This window comes from Lepidochelys olivacea (assembly GCF_965140295.1).
Source record: "Lepidochelys olivacea isolate rLepOli2 genome assembly, chromosome: 24".
Lineage (NCBI taxonomy): Eukaryota > Metazoa > Chordata > Testudines > Cheloniidae > Lepidochelys > Lepidochelys olivacea.
Window position 1 is genome coordinate 10,579,704 of NC_140434.1, and position 12,155 is coordinate 10,591,858.

Below are 12,155 nucleotides of genomic sequence, written 5' to 3' on the forward strand. Positions count from 1 at the left end.
AACCCAATGCACAGCTACAGACTAGGGACCGAATGGCTCGGCAGCAGTTCTGCGGAAAAGGACCTAGGGGTGACAGTGGACGAGAAGCTGGATATGAGTCAGCAGTGTGCCCTTGTTGCCAAGAAGGCCAATGGCATTTTGGGATGTATAAATAGGGGCATAGCGAGCAGATCGAGGGACGTGATCGTCCCCCTCTATTCGACATTGGTGAGGCCTCATCTGGAGTACTGTGTCCAGTTTTGGGCCCCACACCACAAGAAGGATGTGGATAAATTGGAGAGAGTCCAGCGAAGGGCAACAAAAATGATTAGGGGTCTGGAACACACGACTTATGAGGAGAGGCTGAGGGAACTGGGATTGTTTAGTCTGCAGAAGAGAAGAATGAGGAGGGATTTGATAGCTGCTTTCAACTACCTGAGAGGTGGTTCCAGAGAGGATGGTTCTAGACTATTCTCAGTGGTAGAAGAGGACAGGACAAGGAGTAATGGTCTCAAGTTGCAGTGGGGGAGGTTTAGGTTGGATATTAGGAAAAACTTTTTCACTAGGAGGGTGGTGAAACACTGGAATGCGCTACCTAGGGAGGTGGTAGAATCTCCTTCCTTAGAAGTTTTTAAGGTCAGGCTTGACAAAGCCCTGGCTGGGATGATTTAATTGGGGATTGCTCCTGCTTTGAGCAGGGGGTTGGACTAGATGACCTCCTGAGGTCCCTTCCAACCCTAATATTCTATGATTCTATGATTCTAGGTCAAATTGCATTCTAGATCTTACATCAAAGACAATGCTCATAGCCAATGCTATAGTAAACTATCAAAAGGTTTATTATCTAAGAAAAAAAATGAGCGTTATTGAGAGGTTAAAACAGGTAAAATATATGTACAGGTGCATCACTGTCTATAATTGCAAATGGTAGCAGATATATAGTAATTTGCCAGTTTCCCAAAAGTCTCTCAGGGCTACCCAGAATAACTCTGGGGATCTCCATCTTCTTGTTCAGTTATTTTGCCATTTAAGAGTGCAAACAGTCCAGAAATGCAGGATCTTTCCCTGAATTCACACTTATAGCTTCTTCTCACAGAAAACAAGCTGACAGGGTCACCACCCATGTGAGCTCTTTCTTTCTTTGGTGGAGAGAGAGGAGAGTTTGATCTCTGATTATCACACACAATGACCACTTACCTTCAAATGAGCACAAGTTAGCACTTGCCTGCTAAAGTTCTTCATTTGCATTCCACAAGGCTTCTTTCTTGGTTGATGGGTTATTTAGTTACAGGGGTATACACAATGTAAATGTTTGCTGCTACATTATAACAGGATACCAGTAAGTGAAAACACTACATGTAACATCCCGTTAGTTTTCATGTCATTTAAATACCAAATACACTCTTAAACATAGAACAATCATTTTGATCTATGCTAATACATAAGTGAATTGGCCTGCGATTTTGGCATAAGTTGGCACCCACTGTGCTAATGTCACTGGGGACATAGTGCTGACCTCACTTAGTTTGCCTTTTGGTGAAACGAAAGTGCCTTGTCTTCACTAGAGAGAGAAGGTGGGTAAGGCAGTGAGTAGCTTTTATTGGATCAACTTCTATTGGTGAGAGAGAAACGCGTTGTCTTTGCTCTGTTTTTGCAGTTACCCCATGGTAAAACATGGTAAAAACACACATTTTCTTAGCACTGAGGACACAGACTTTACTGCTGACTCAGATGTTAAATTAACCATTATTATACATAGCTTGACAACTCTCACACGCTGACTGTTTGGTAACACTGCTCCTTTGCCAGCAGATAAATTTGCATCTGAATGTCTGCAGCCCCCAGTTTGTGTGGGTGTCCTGGAAAACCAGTTAAACATTTTCAACAAAAGGAATCGACAGAGACTTTTCCCTCCTCAATTTCACTTGTTCCCTTCCCTTATGAAAGGCTTGCCTAGACAGTGTGGAACTAAAGATATGAAGTGAATGCACATAAGCTACAATGCCTTAAACCCTTGTGTGGATGCTTTTGTTCTAAGAAACGTGGCCTTAGTTTTGACAGTGGCAGTCAAGGAAGCCATAGAAGAGTGTGGGAGTCCTTCCTCCCGAACACAATTAATCTTCAGGCCTTTGACCTGTGTTGAACACTTTTAAAGCCTTGTAGAATCCAGGTGTGTCCCCCATTTGATGTTTTAAGTCCAAAGAGAAAGAGCAAAGCAGTGGGGCACTCCTCTGAACTTCCCTGAATGTTCCCCTAGGTAGAAAAGCCTTAGTAATATTGCACAGGTATCCATTCTGGCCTGACACAATTTCAATAAATTACAATTAAAGATGATCTCATGCCTTCTCTCTGCCCTGTGCTGGTCAGGACACCTTTCCTGAGCAGAATGAAGGCCTGATAGTGTCATGGTAGATTCTGCTGTGCACAGGGAGGGTTTTGGCCTAGTGGCACATTGATCTCCTCTAAAAACAATGCGTATAAAGTGGTGGCACTCTTCTCCCATTAAATTAACCAATTGATCCATGCTTTTGGTGCTTTAAAGATTCCTCTTTGATCTCAGCCTCTCCCTGCTCACTAGCCACACAGGATATAAACCTTGCTCTTTTACCAACTATGAGCTCCCAGGAAAATGTAACTTACAAACACAGCATTGTCTGTTATACCTTTCTTCCATTCTGATGGTAATATTAATGAGTCCATGACTGTGATATCCACAAAGGTGTGAGGACACAGTCTGATAGGTGCAACAAAAATATTTGGGGTTCACTTAAAACATTGTGATATTGTGTTTCAGCACACATGCAGAGTGCAGCACTGATCACCTGGCCCAGAAACAGGGTATAGCAGTTACTAGACAGGCTCTGTGTTTGTTTTTGACGCTGCGTAGGATGGTTGGTTTCATTGTAGACAAAGCAGGTCACTCCCCATTTACTCACCTTCTCACTGAGCCAATCAGAACTCCAGGGAGGAAAGGTTATAAATATATCTGCTGAAGAGAGCCCTGTGACATCAGAGGTTGGTCAATGCAAGAGCATGCCCATGAGTGCTGTGAGGGATGGTTTTGCTGACAACTCTGAGAAATGTTTTGAAAAGAAGGAGTATGCTGACATTCTTATGAAGCTCTGAAGAAGCCAGGCATGGACACTACATGGCATGGACCTGTTCTAGAGTCATAGAAATGCAGGGCTGGAAGAGACCTTGAGAAGTCATCTCATCCAGCCCCCAGCACTGAGGCAGGACCAAGTAAACCTAGACCACCCCAACAGGTGTTTCTCCAACCTGTTCTTGAAAACCTCCAGTGTTCTTGAAAACCACAGCCTCCTTTGGAAGCTGTCACGGAGTCTCCAGGCCAGTGCTCTGGAACTACTCCATACAAAGCCAGTCAGGGTTCTGGTTTGGCATGCCTCCTCTCTCTGAGCATACTGTTGCCAGGGCAAGAAGCTCACACAGCTTTGACCTTCCGGGGTCTGACCTCGGAGCATTCAGCATCCCCTTCCACACCGTGTGCTTCCCACAGCAAGTCCCGCCAGGCAGGGTCCTGGGGAAGCCAGGGGAGGAAGAGGAAGCACCCCGACTCCTCAGTCAGCAGTGACTCTCAGCCAGCATGTAGAACAGAAGGGTTTATTAGTGGACAGGAACAGAGTGTAGAACAGAGCTTGCTATCACAGAAATCAGGGACTCCATCTTGGGGAGTCCTGGGCCAGGTGGCCTGGACTCCCCCTCTTCCAGTCACCCAAGCAGCTTGCCAGCTTCCATCAACGCAACCTCAGACACCCCCATTGTTCCTCCTCCTTGACTTTGTCTCGCTTCCCGGGGAAAGAGTCACCTGGTTGCAACCCCCTCCTGGGTCTCAGGTTAGGAAGGGCACCAGCCATAGCAGAGGTGCAGACTGCTGGAGCAGCCTCACCTGCCCCTGAGGTCTCAGCCAAAGTCACACACCCCTATTCCCACCACCGAGATATTGATGCAGCACACAGGGAAACTGAAGCACACACAGTATTCATGCAAAACAGTAAAACTCACATAGGCTCAACAGTAAGACCCACATACACCATAACAAGGGAAAATCCCCACTTCGTCACAGAAACCTGTTCCAGAACTTAAGTACCTTTATAGGTGGAAAGTTTTTTTTCTAATATTTAACTTAAATTTTCCTTGCAGCAGACTAAGCCCTTTACTTCTTGTCCTGTCTTCTTCAGTGGACATGGAGAACAATTGCCCACCATCCTCTCTATTGATAACAGCCCTTACCATATTTGAAGACTGTGATCATGTTCCCACTGAGACGTCTTATGTCAAAACTATCCATGCTTATGGCTTGTCTACACATACGACGCTGTAGTGCTTTAGTGAAGACGCTACTACGCTAATGGGAGAGCTTCTCCCAATGGCATAGTCAATCCACCTCCACAAGAGGCGATGCTGTCTACACAGCGGGTTAGGTCAGTATAACTATATCACTCAGGGTGGATTTTTCACACCCCTGAGCAATGTAGTTATACTGATGAAAGTTTGTGGCATAGACCTGGCCCCAGTCTTTTTAAAGCTTTCTTCATAGGTCAGATTTTCTAAACCTTTTACCAATTTTGTTGCTCTCCTTGGGACGCTCTCCAGTTTGTCCAGCTCTTTCCTAATGCATGGAACCCAGAACTGGACACACTACTCCAGCTGAGGCCTCACTAGTGCCGAGTAGAGAGGGGACAATACATCCCATGTCCTACATATGACACTCCAGTTAATACATCCTAGAATGAATTAGTCTTTTTTGCAGCTGCATTACATTGTTGTCTCCTATTTCATTTGTGATTCACTATGACACCCAGACCCCTTTCCAGCAGTACCACCACCTAGCCTGTTATTCCCCATTTTGTAGTTGTGCATTTGATTTTTGCTTATTCAGGGCATGGCTACACTTGCAAATGTAGAGCGCTTTGAGTTAAACCAGCCTTTGGAGAGCGCAGTAGGGAAAGCACTGCAATCTGTCCACACTGACAGCTGCAGGTGCACTGGCGTGACCACATTTGCAGCACTTGCAGCGGCATTGGGAGCGGTGCATTATGGGCAGCTATCCCACAGAGCACCTCTTCCCATTCTGGCTCTGTGGCTTGTGGGAAGGGGGTGGGGGGTGCGGGGCATTCTGGGTCGTGTCCCAATGCCCCACGATGCATCACTTCGCATCCCAGCAATCCCTGTGCTTCCGTGCACAATTGGCGCCATCTTTCAACATTTTTTGTGCTGCACGCTCTGTCTTCCCTTTCGGTCTGTGGGAATGGAGCTCGAACTGCTGAGGAATATGCTGACGAGTCTCACCAGCATGTCACGTTTGGCAGTTGAGTTACTGCTTAAGATCCAAACTGACAGTGCGGACTCCGACGATGATATCGACTCAAATAACGCAAACAACACGAGTTTGATTGTGGCATTCACGGACATGCTCACCACCATGGAACGCTGTTTTTGGGCTCGGGAAACAAGAACTGAGTGGTGGGATCACATCATCATGCAAGTCTGGGATGACAAGCAGTGGCTGCAGAACTTTCGGATGAGAAAAGCCACTTTCATGGGACTGTGTGAGGAGCTCGCCCCCACCCTGCGGCGCAAGGACACGAGATTGAGAGCTGCCCTGCCAGTGGAGAAGCGGCTGACTATCTGGAAGCTGGCAACTCCAGACAGCTATCGACTGGTCGCTAACCAGTTTGGAGTGGGAAAGTTGACCGTTGGAATCGTGTTGATGCACGTTTTTCAGGGCCATTAATTGCATCCTGCTTAGAAGAACCGTGACTCTGGGTAACATGCGTGACATTGTGGCTGGCTTTGCACAAATGGGTTTCCCTAACTAAAGAGGGGCGATAGATGGGACGCATATTCCAATTCTGGCACCAGCCCCACCTAGCCTCCGTGTACATAAATTGGAAGGGGTATTTCTCTATGGTTCTCCAGGCGCTTGTGGATCACCGTGGGCGTTTCATTGACATTAACACTGGCTGGCCCAGAAAGATGCATGACGCACGCATCTTTCGGAACACTGGCCTGTTTAGAAAGCTGCAAGCCTGGACTTTTTTCCCAGACCAGAAGATCACCGTAGGGGAAATCAAAATGCCCATTATGATCCTTGGAGACTCCGCTTACCCTTTAATGCCATGACTCATGAAACCCTACACAGGGAGCCTTGACAGCAGCAAGGAGCGGTTCAACAACAGACCATGCCAGTGCAGAATGACTGTGGAGTGTGCTTTTTGCTGTTTAAAGGGCTGCTGGTGCTCTCTGTATGGAAAGCTGGACCTGGCTGATGACAACATCCCCGCGGTTATATCCGCATGCTGTATCCTCCATAACATTTGTGAAGGGAAGGGTGAAAGCTTCACTCAGGCATGGACCTCGGAGGTTCAACACCTGGAGGCTGAATTTGAACAGCCAGAGAGCAGGGCTATTAGAGTCGCCCAGTGCAGGGCTGCAAGGATTAGGGATGCCTTGAGGGAGCAATTTGAGGCTGAAAGCCACCAGTAATGTCTGGTGCCCTGCACGGGGAGTGAAGTGCAGTGGTTCCAATGTTAGGAATCTGTGTTTGCTACGCTGACTTGCAGTGCCTGTTTCTTTCCTGGGCTAAGTATCTTTTACTGTATGCAATAATAAGGAATGTTTTCAAAGCCAAAAAATTCATTTATTGAAAAAAATATTCATTTATTGAAAAGAAACACAACTGCTTGGGAAACAGAAAGAGCAAGGGGGTGGGGTGGGGAATGGTGCAATCACAGATTTGTGTAGGTCCTGTTATCATACTCAGCCTTCCTGGCTGGAGTGCTGTGCAATGAGTGCTGCACTTCAGGATGGCTATACTGCATGGTGATGGGGGTTGAGTGCAGCAGGTAAGAGTCGTAGTTTTCAGGGCTGGGTGGTGAAACTACAGGCCGCTGGTGGCGATAAGAACCTGGATGTTGGGGAAAGGGGTTTGGAGGTGACATGGGGGCACAAGGGAAAGAGTTTAGGGACAAGGGCTGCAGGGAGGGGGCGGGCATGGTAGTGTTCTGCCTGCATGGCTACGAGCGCCTGGATCGAGTCCGCTTGGTGCTCCATGATGCTTAGCAGCCGCTCCGTGCTTTGCTGCTGGAGCTCCGCGCTTTTGTGCCAGCGATCCGCATTCTGCTGGCAGATCCTCCTTTCACTCTCCCTCCACTCCTGCACTTTTAGATTCTCGTTAAGTGACTGCTGCATTACTTCATTCAGCATGTCTTCTTTGCTTCTACGTGGCCTCTTCCTGAGCCTTTGCAGCCTCTCGGCCGGTGATAACACAGATGGCTGAGATCTCAAGGTTACATCTGTAAAAGCAAAATGCAACACTTAACAGAGGCAGCATTGTTCACACCAGACAGAGCAATGATTCCCCCGTACTTAAGGAGGGCAAGCACAGTCTAGAAACTAGCATAATTTGCCCATCCCAAAGCAAGTGCACATAACCCATGGGAGCCCCAAAATGGTGTTGCATCCGATGAAGTGAGCTGTAGCTCACGAAAGCTCATGCTCAAATAAATTGGTTAGTCTCTAAGGTGCCACAAGTACTCCTTTTCTTTTTGCGAATACAGACTAACACGGCTGTTACTCTGAAACCAAAATGGTGAGTAAGCACAGGGTCAAGCGTGATTGATTGTTTCATGGCTGTACTGTCCTCTGGGTTTCTGTGCCTTGGGGAGAGCTAACAGTGGCAGGGGCCCCCTATACTGAACATTGTCCCCACATTTTCCACAGGAGTTCATCCTGGAAGATATCTCACTGCTGAGGGTGACCTGGGAAGCAAGGGAGGGTCTTCTACTGCAATGCAGCTTCCGCCCTGGCCCGTATGCAGCTTGCCTCTGTGCAGCAATGGTCCCCACGCCCCTCACAGCACAGTGGCGCAGACAAGTTAGCCTGACTGGGACGAGGACCACAGTGGTTCTCCAGAGAAACCTGCTTGAGCACATTGCCCTAGTTCTGGATGAGACCTTTGAAGAGATCACTGAGGCCGATTGCTGCAATGTGAGAGAGCACATCAATGCTCTATTCCACATCTAGGCATGCATTCAGCCCTAACCCTCCTCGCACCAAGATCCCACACCAAATAACTTCCTTCCCAAAATAAAAGCCGCTTACCGGGAACCTCCTCTGGTGTTTGTCCTTCCCAAAGCATCGCCCGCCACGACTGGCTACCTTCTTCCTGGCTTGAGAAAGAGCTCCTGGCTGCATGCGTCTAGGGATTCCGGGGTGTCTTCCTCCACCTCAGCACCCTCACTCACGCTTTGCTCTTCCTCCTCCTCCTCCTCCTGCCTTGTTGAACTGGGCTCTGAAGTGTCCGTGGTGGTACTCGGCATGGAGGTGGGGTCGCCACCAAGTATCGCATCCAGTTCTTTGTAGAAACAGCAGGTTGTGGGGGCAGCACCAGAGCAGCAGTTTGCCTTGCGGCTTTGTGGTAGGCGTTCCGCAGCTCCTTCACTTTAACCCTGCACTGCAGTGCGTCCCAGTCACGGCCCCTTTCCATCATGTCCCTTGATATCTGCCCGAAGGTATTGTAATTTCTCCGGCTAGAGTGCAGCTGGGCCTGGACAGCTTCCTCCCCTCAAACACTGATGAGGTCCAGCACCTTGCCATTGCTCCATACTGGGGCTCGCCTGGCACGTGGAGGCATGGTCACCTGGAAAGATTTGCTGAGAGCACTCCATGCCTGGCTGAGCAAACAGGAAGGAGATTTTGAAAAATTCCCAGAGAATTTAGCGGTCGGGTCTGACAGTTGGTCACCTGAGGGCAGGGCAGTAGGGTTCAAACTGATGACCAGAGTGGCTAGAACAGGCATTGTGGGACACTTCTACAGGCCGATCAGAGCGCATTGACAGACCAGGGCATCCATACTGGTGCCGCTGCGCTCCAGCGGGAGCACATCAAACGTTAGTCCACTCGCCGAGGTGGAGTACCAGGAGCGCTCTACGTGCCTTGTCAGTGTGGACGGGTCGTGAATTAGATTGCACTGGGCTGCTTTAATGCGCTGTAACTCGCAAGTGTAGCCATGCCCTCAGTGAAGTACTTGGCACTTGTCTTTTTTGAATTTCATCTTGTTGAATTCTGCCCAGTTCTCTAATTTGTCCAGGGTGTTTTGAGTTTTAATCCAGTCCTCCAAAGTGCTTGCAAGCCCTTCCACATTGGTGTCATCTGCCAATTTTATAAGCATACTCTCCACTCCATTATCCAGGAAGTCATTAATGAAAATATTAAATAGTACTGGACCCAAGACTGACCTCCGTGGGACCCCATTAGATATGTCCTCCCAGTTTGACAGTGAACCATTCATAACTACTCTTTAAGTATGGTCTTTCAACCAGTTGTGCACCCAGTTTATAGTAGTTTCATCTGGACCACCTTTTTCCAGTTTGTTTATGAGACTGTCATGTGGGATTGTGTCGAAAGCCTTCCTAAAATTAAGATCTATCACATCTGCTGCTTCTCCCCATTCACTAGGCCAGGAACCCTGTCAAAGAAGGAAATTAGGTTGGTTTAGTATGATTGTTTTTGACAAATGCATGCTGGCTATTTCTTATAACTCTATTAGCCTCTAGATAGCAGTTCTCAAACTGTGGGTCGGGACCCCAAAGTGGGTTACGACCTCATATTAATGAGGTCACCAGGGCCAGCATTAGACTTGCTGGAACCCAGGGCTGACGCTGAAGTCTGAGCTCCACCACCGCATGGGGCGGCAGGACTCGGGATATGGCTGCCTCTCCCCCAACTCGGGGCAGCAGGGCTTGGGCTACACACACACACACCGCGGTCACAATAAGGCTGCCCTCCCCAGAAACCTTTTGCAAAGGCTTTAGGACTACATCTAGGAGAACCGCAAATGCCAGGGCAAAGTAATCCTTTCACATGCTTGCTTTTAAACCATGTATAGTATTTTAAAAGGTACACTCACCAGAGGTCCCTTCTCCGCCTGCTGGGTCCAGGAGGCAGCCTTGGGTGGGTTCGGGGGGTACTGGCTCCAGGTCTAGGGTGAGAAACAGTTCCTGGCTGTCGGGAAAACCGGTTTCTCCGCTTGCTTGCTGTGAGCTATCTACAACCTCCTCCTCATCATCATCTTCTTCGTCCCCAAAACCTTCTTCCGTATTGCCTCCATCTCCATTGAAGGAGTCAAACAACACGGCTGGGGTAGTGGTGGCTGAACCCCCTAAAATGGCATGCAGCTCATCATAGAAGCGGCATGTTTGGGGCTCTGACCCAGAGCGGCCATTCGCCTCTCTGGTTTTCTGGTAGGCTTGCCTCAGCTCCTTTAGTTTCACGCGGCACTGCTTCGGGTCCCTGTTATGGCCTCTGTCCTTCATGCCCTGGGAGATTTTGACAAAGGTTTTGGCATTTCGAAAACTGGAACGTAGTTCTGATAGCACGGATTCCTCTCCCCATACAGCGATCAGATCCCGTACCTCCCGTTCGGTCCATGCTGGAGCTCTTTTGCGATTCTGGGACTCCATCATGGTCACCTGTGCTGATGAGCTCTGCATGGTCACCTGCAGCTTGCCACGCTGGCCAAACAGGAAATGAGATTCAAAAGTTCGCGGTTCTTTTCCTGTCTACCTGGCCAGTGCATCTGAGTTGAGAGTGCTGTCCAGAGCGGTCAGAATGGAGCACTCTGGGATAGCTCCCGGAGGCCAATACCATCAAATTGTGTCCACAGTACCCCAAATTCGAGCCGGCAACGTCGATTTAAGCGCTAATCCACTTGTCAGGGGTGGAGTAAGGAAATCGATTTTAAGAGCCCTTTAAGTCGAAATAAAGGGCTTCATTGTGTGGACGGGTGCAGGTTTACATCGATTTAAGGCTGCTAAATTCGACCTAAAGTCCTAGTGTAGACCAGGGCATAGTAACTTTGCAAGGACCAGGTCTACCTGTGACTCCAATCTCTTTGAACAATGAAACCACTGAATCAGTTTCCAGCTTTTGCTATCTGGGTTCTATATTTACCAGCTCCTCCAATTCTCACATGGAGGTTCTCCATCGAATTGGCATCGCAGCATCTGCCATGGGCTGTTTACAACTAATATGGAATCAACATAATCTTAGTGTGACAACCAAGTTCAGGCTTTATTCGAGCTGTATCCTTCCCACACTGTTATATGGCTGCAAAACATGGATGCTCCGCAGCGTAGACTGGGCAAAGCTGGAGGCTTTCCACACAAAACGTCAAAGTAGTATATTGGGCATAAAGTGGAATGACTTCATATGTAATGCAGATGTTTATGGTCGCTCGGGTCTACAGATTACTGGGGCCAGTGTCCGCAGGTGGCATCTTACGCTTTTCGGACATGTCGCAAGGATGCCACAAGACGTTCCAGTGAACGCCGTTCTCCGGGTGGCTTGTAACATCTGTGATAAAATTCCACCAACCGAGGGGTAGAGGCAGACCCCCTATTACATGGGTTCATCATGTCTGTTCTGATGTTGGACTCTCAGGCCGTCAAGCCATTGTGGTTGCGCAGGAAAGGACCAAATGGCAAAGATAGCTACGGCCGACTGTCTGGCTAAGCACTGAAGAAGGGAAGACACGTGCACTGTTCCCCTCTGGTTCGTCACTCCCAAAGGTGTGAAGCCAGCCCCGCAGTTAGGAGCTAATTTTGGCAAACGAACTCCACACAGTTTGCACCCCAGAGACCTTCTTGGGGTAAAAATAAACAAAAGGTTCATTGTATAGAAAAATCCCAGATTCCAAGATAAAAGAGCAGGGGAAAGCGACATGTACAAGTTACCCAGAAAGTGAACAAAAAAGACACAACCTCACTTTCCAATTAGATTTTACCTATTGCCCTAGGGAGGACCCAGCGTTCACAGACAGCTCCCACCTTCCACACTGTCCCTCAAGTGCTGGATGCTTTGCTTCAAACCCTTTCCATTTTAAAGGGGATTCGGTCACTACAGATATTGAAAGTGGGGCAGTCTCCAGTTGTCTTAATGTCTTTCCATTAACTTTAATGGTCCAGGGCCATTGCTGCCTTTTCCTGGTTGTATAATGGATCCTTACTTGTATCTGGTGTTGTGTAAACACCTGTCTTGGGAGGCACCCCCTCCTTGCTGTCAGGTATATTTGAAATTGTCGTACAGATTTCTACGTATGAGAATACATAGATTCATAATCAGTCTGTATACATATCTTATAATGACCATCAAGG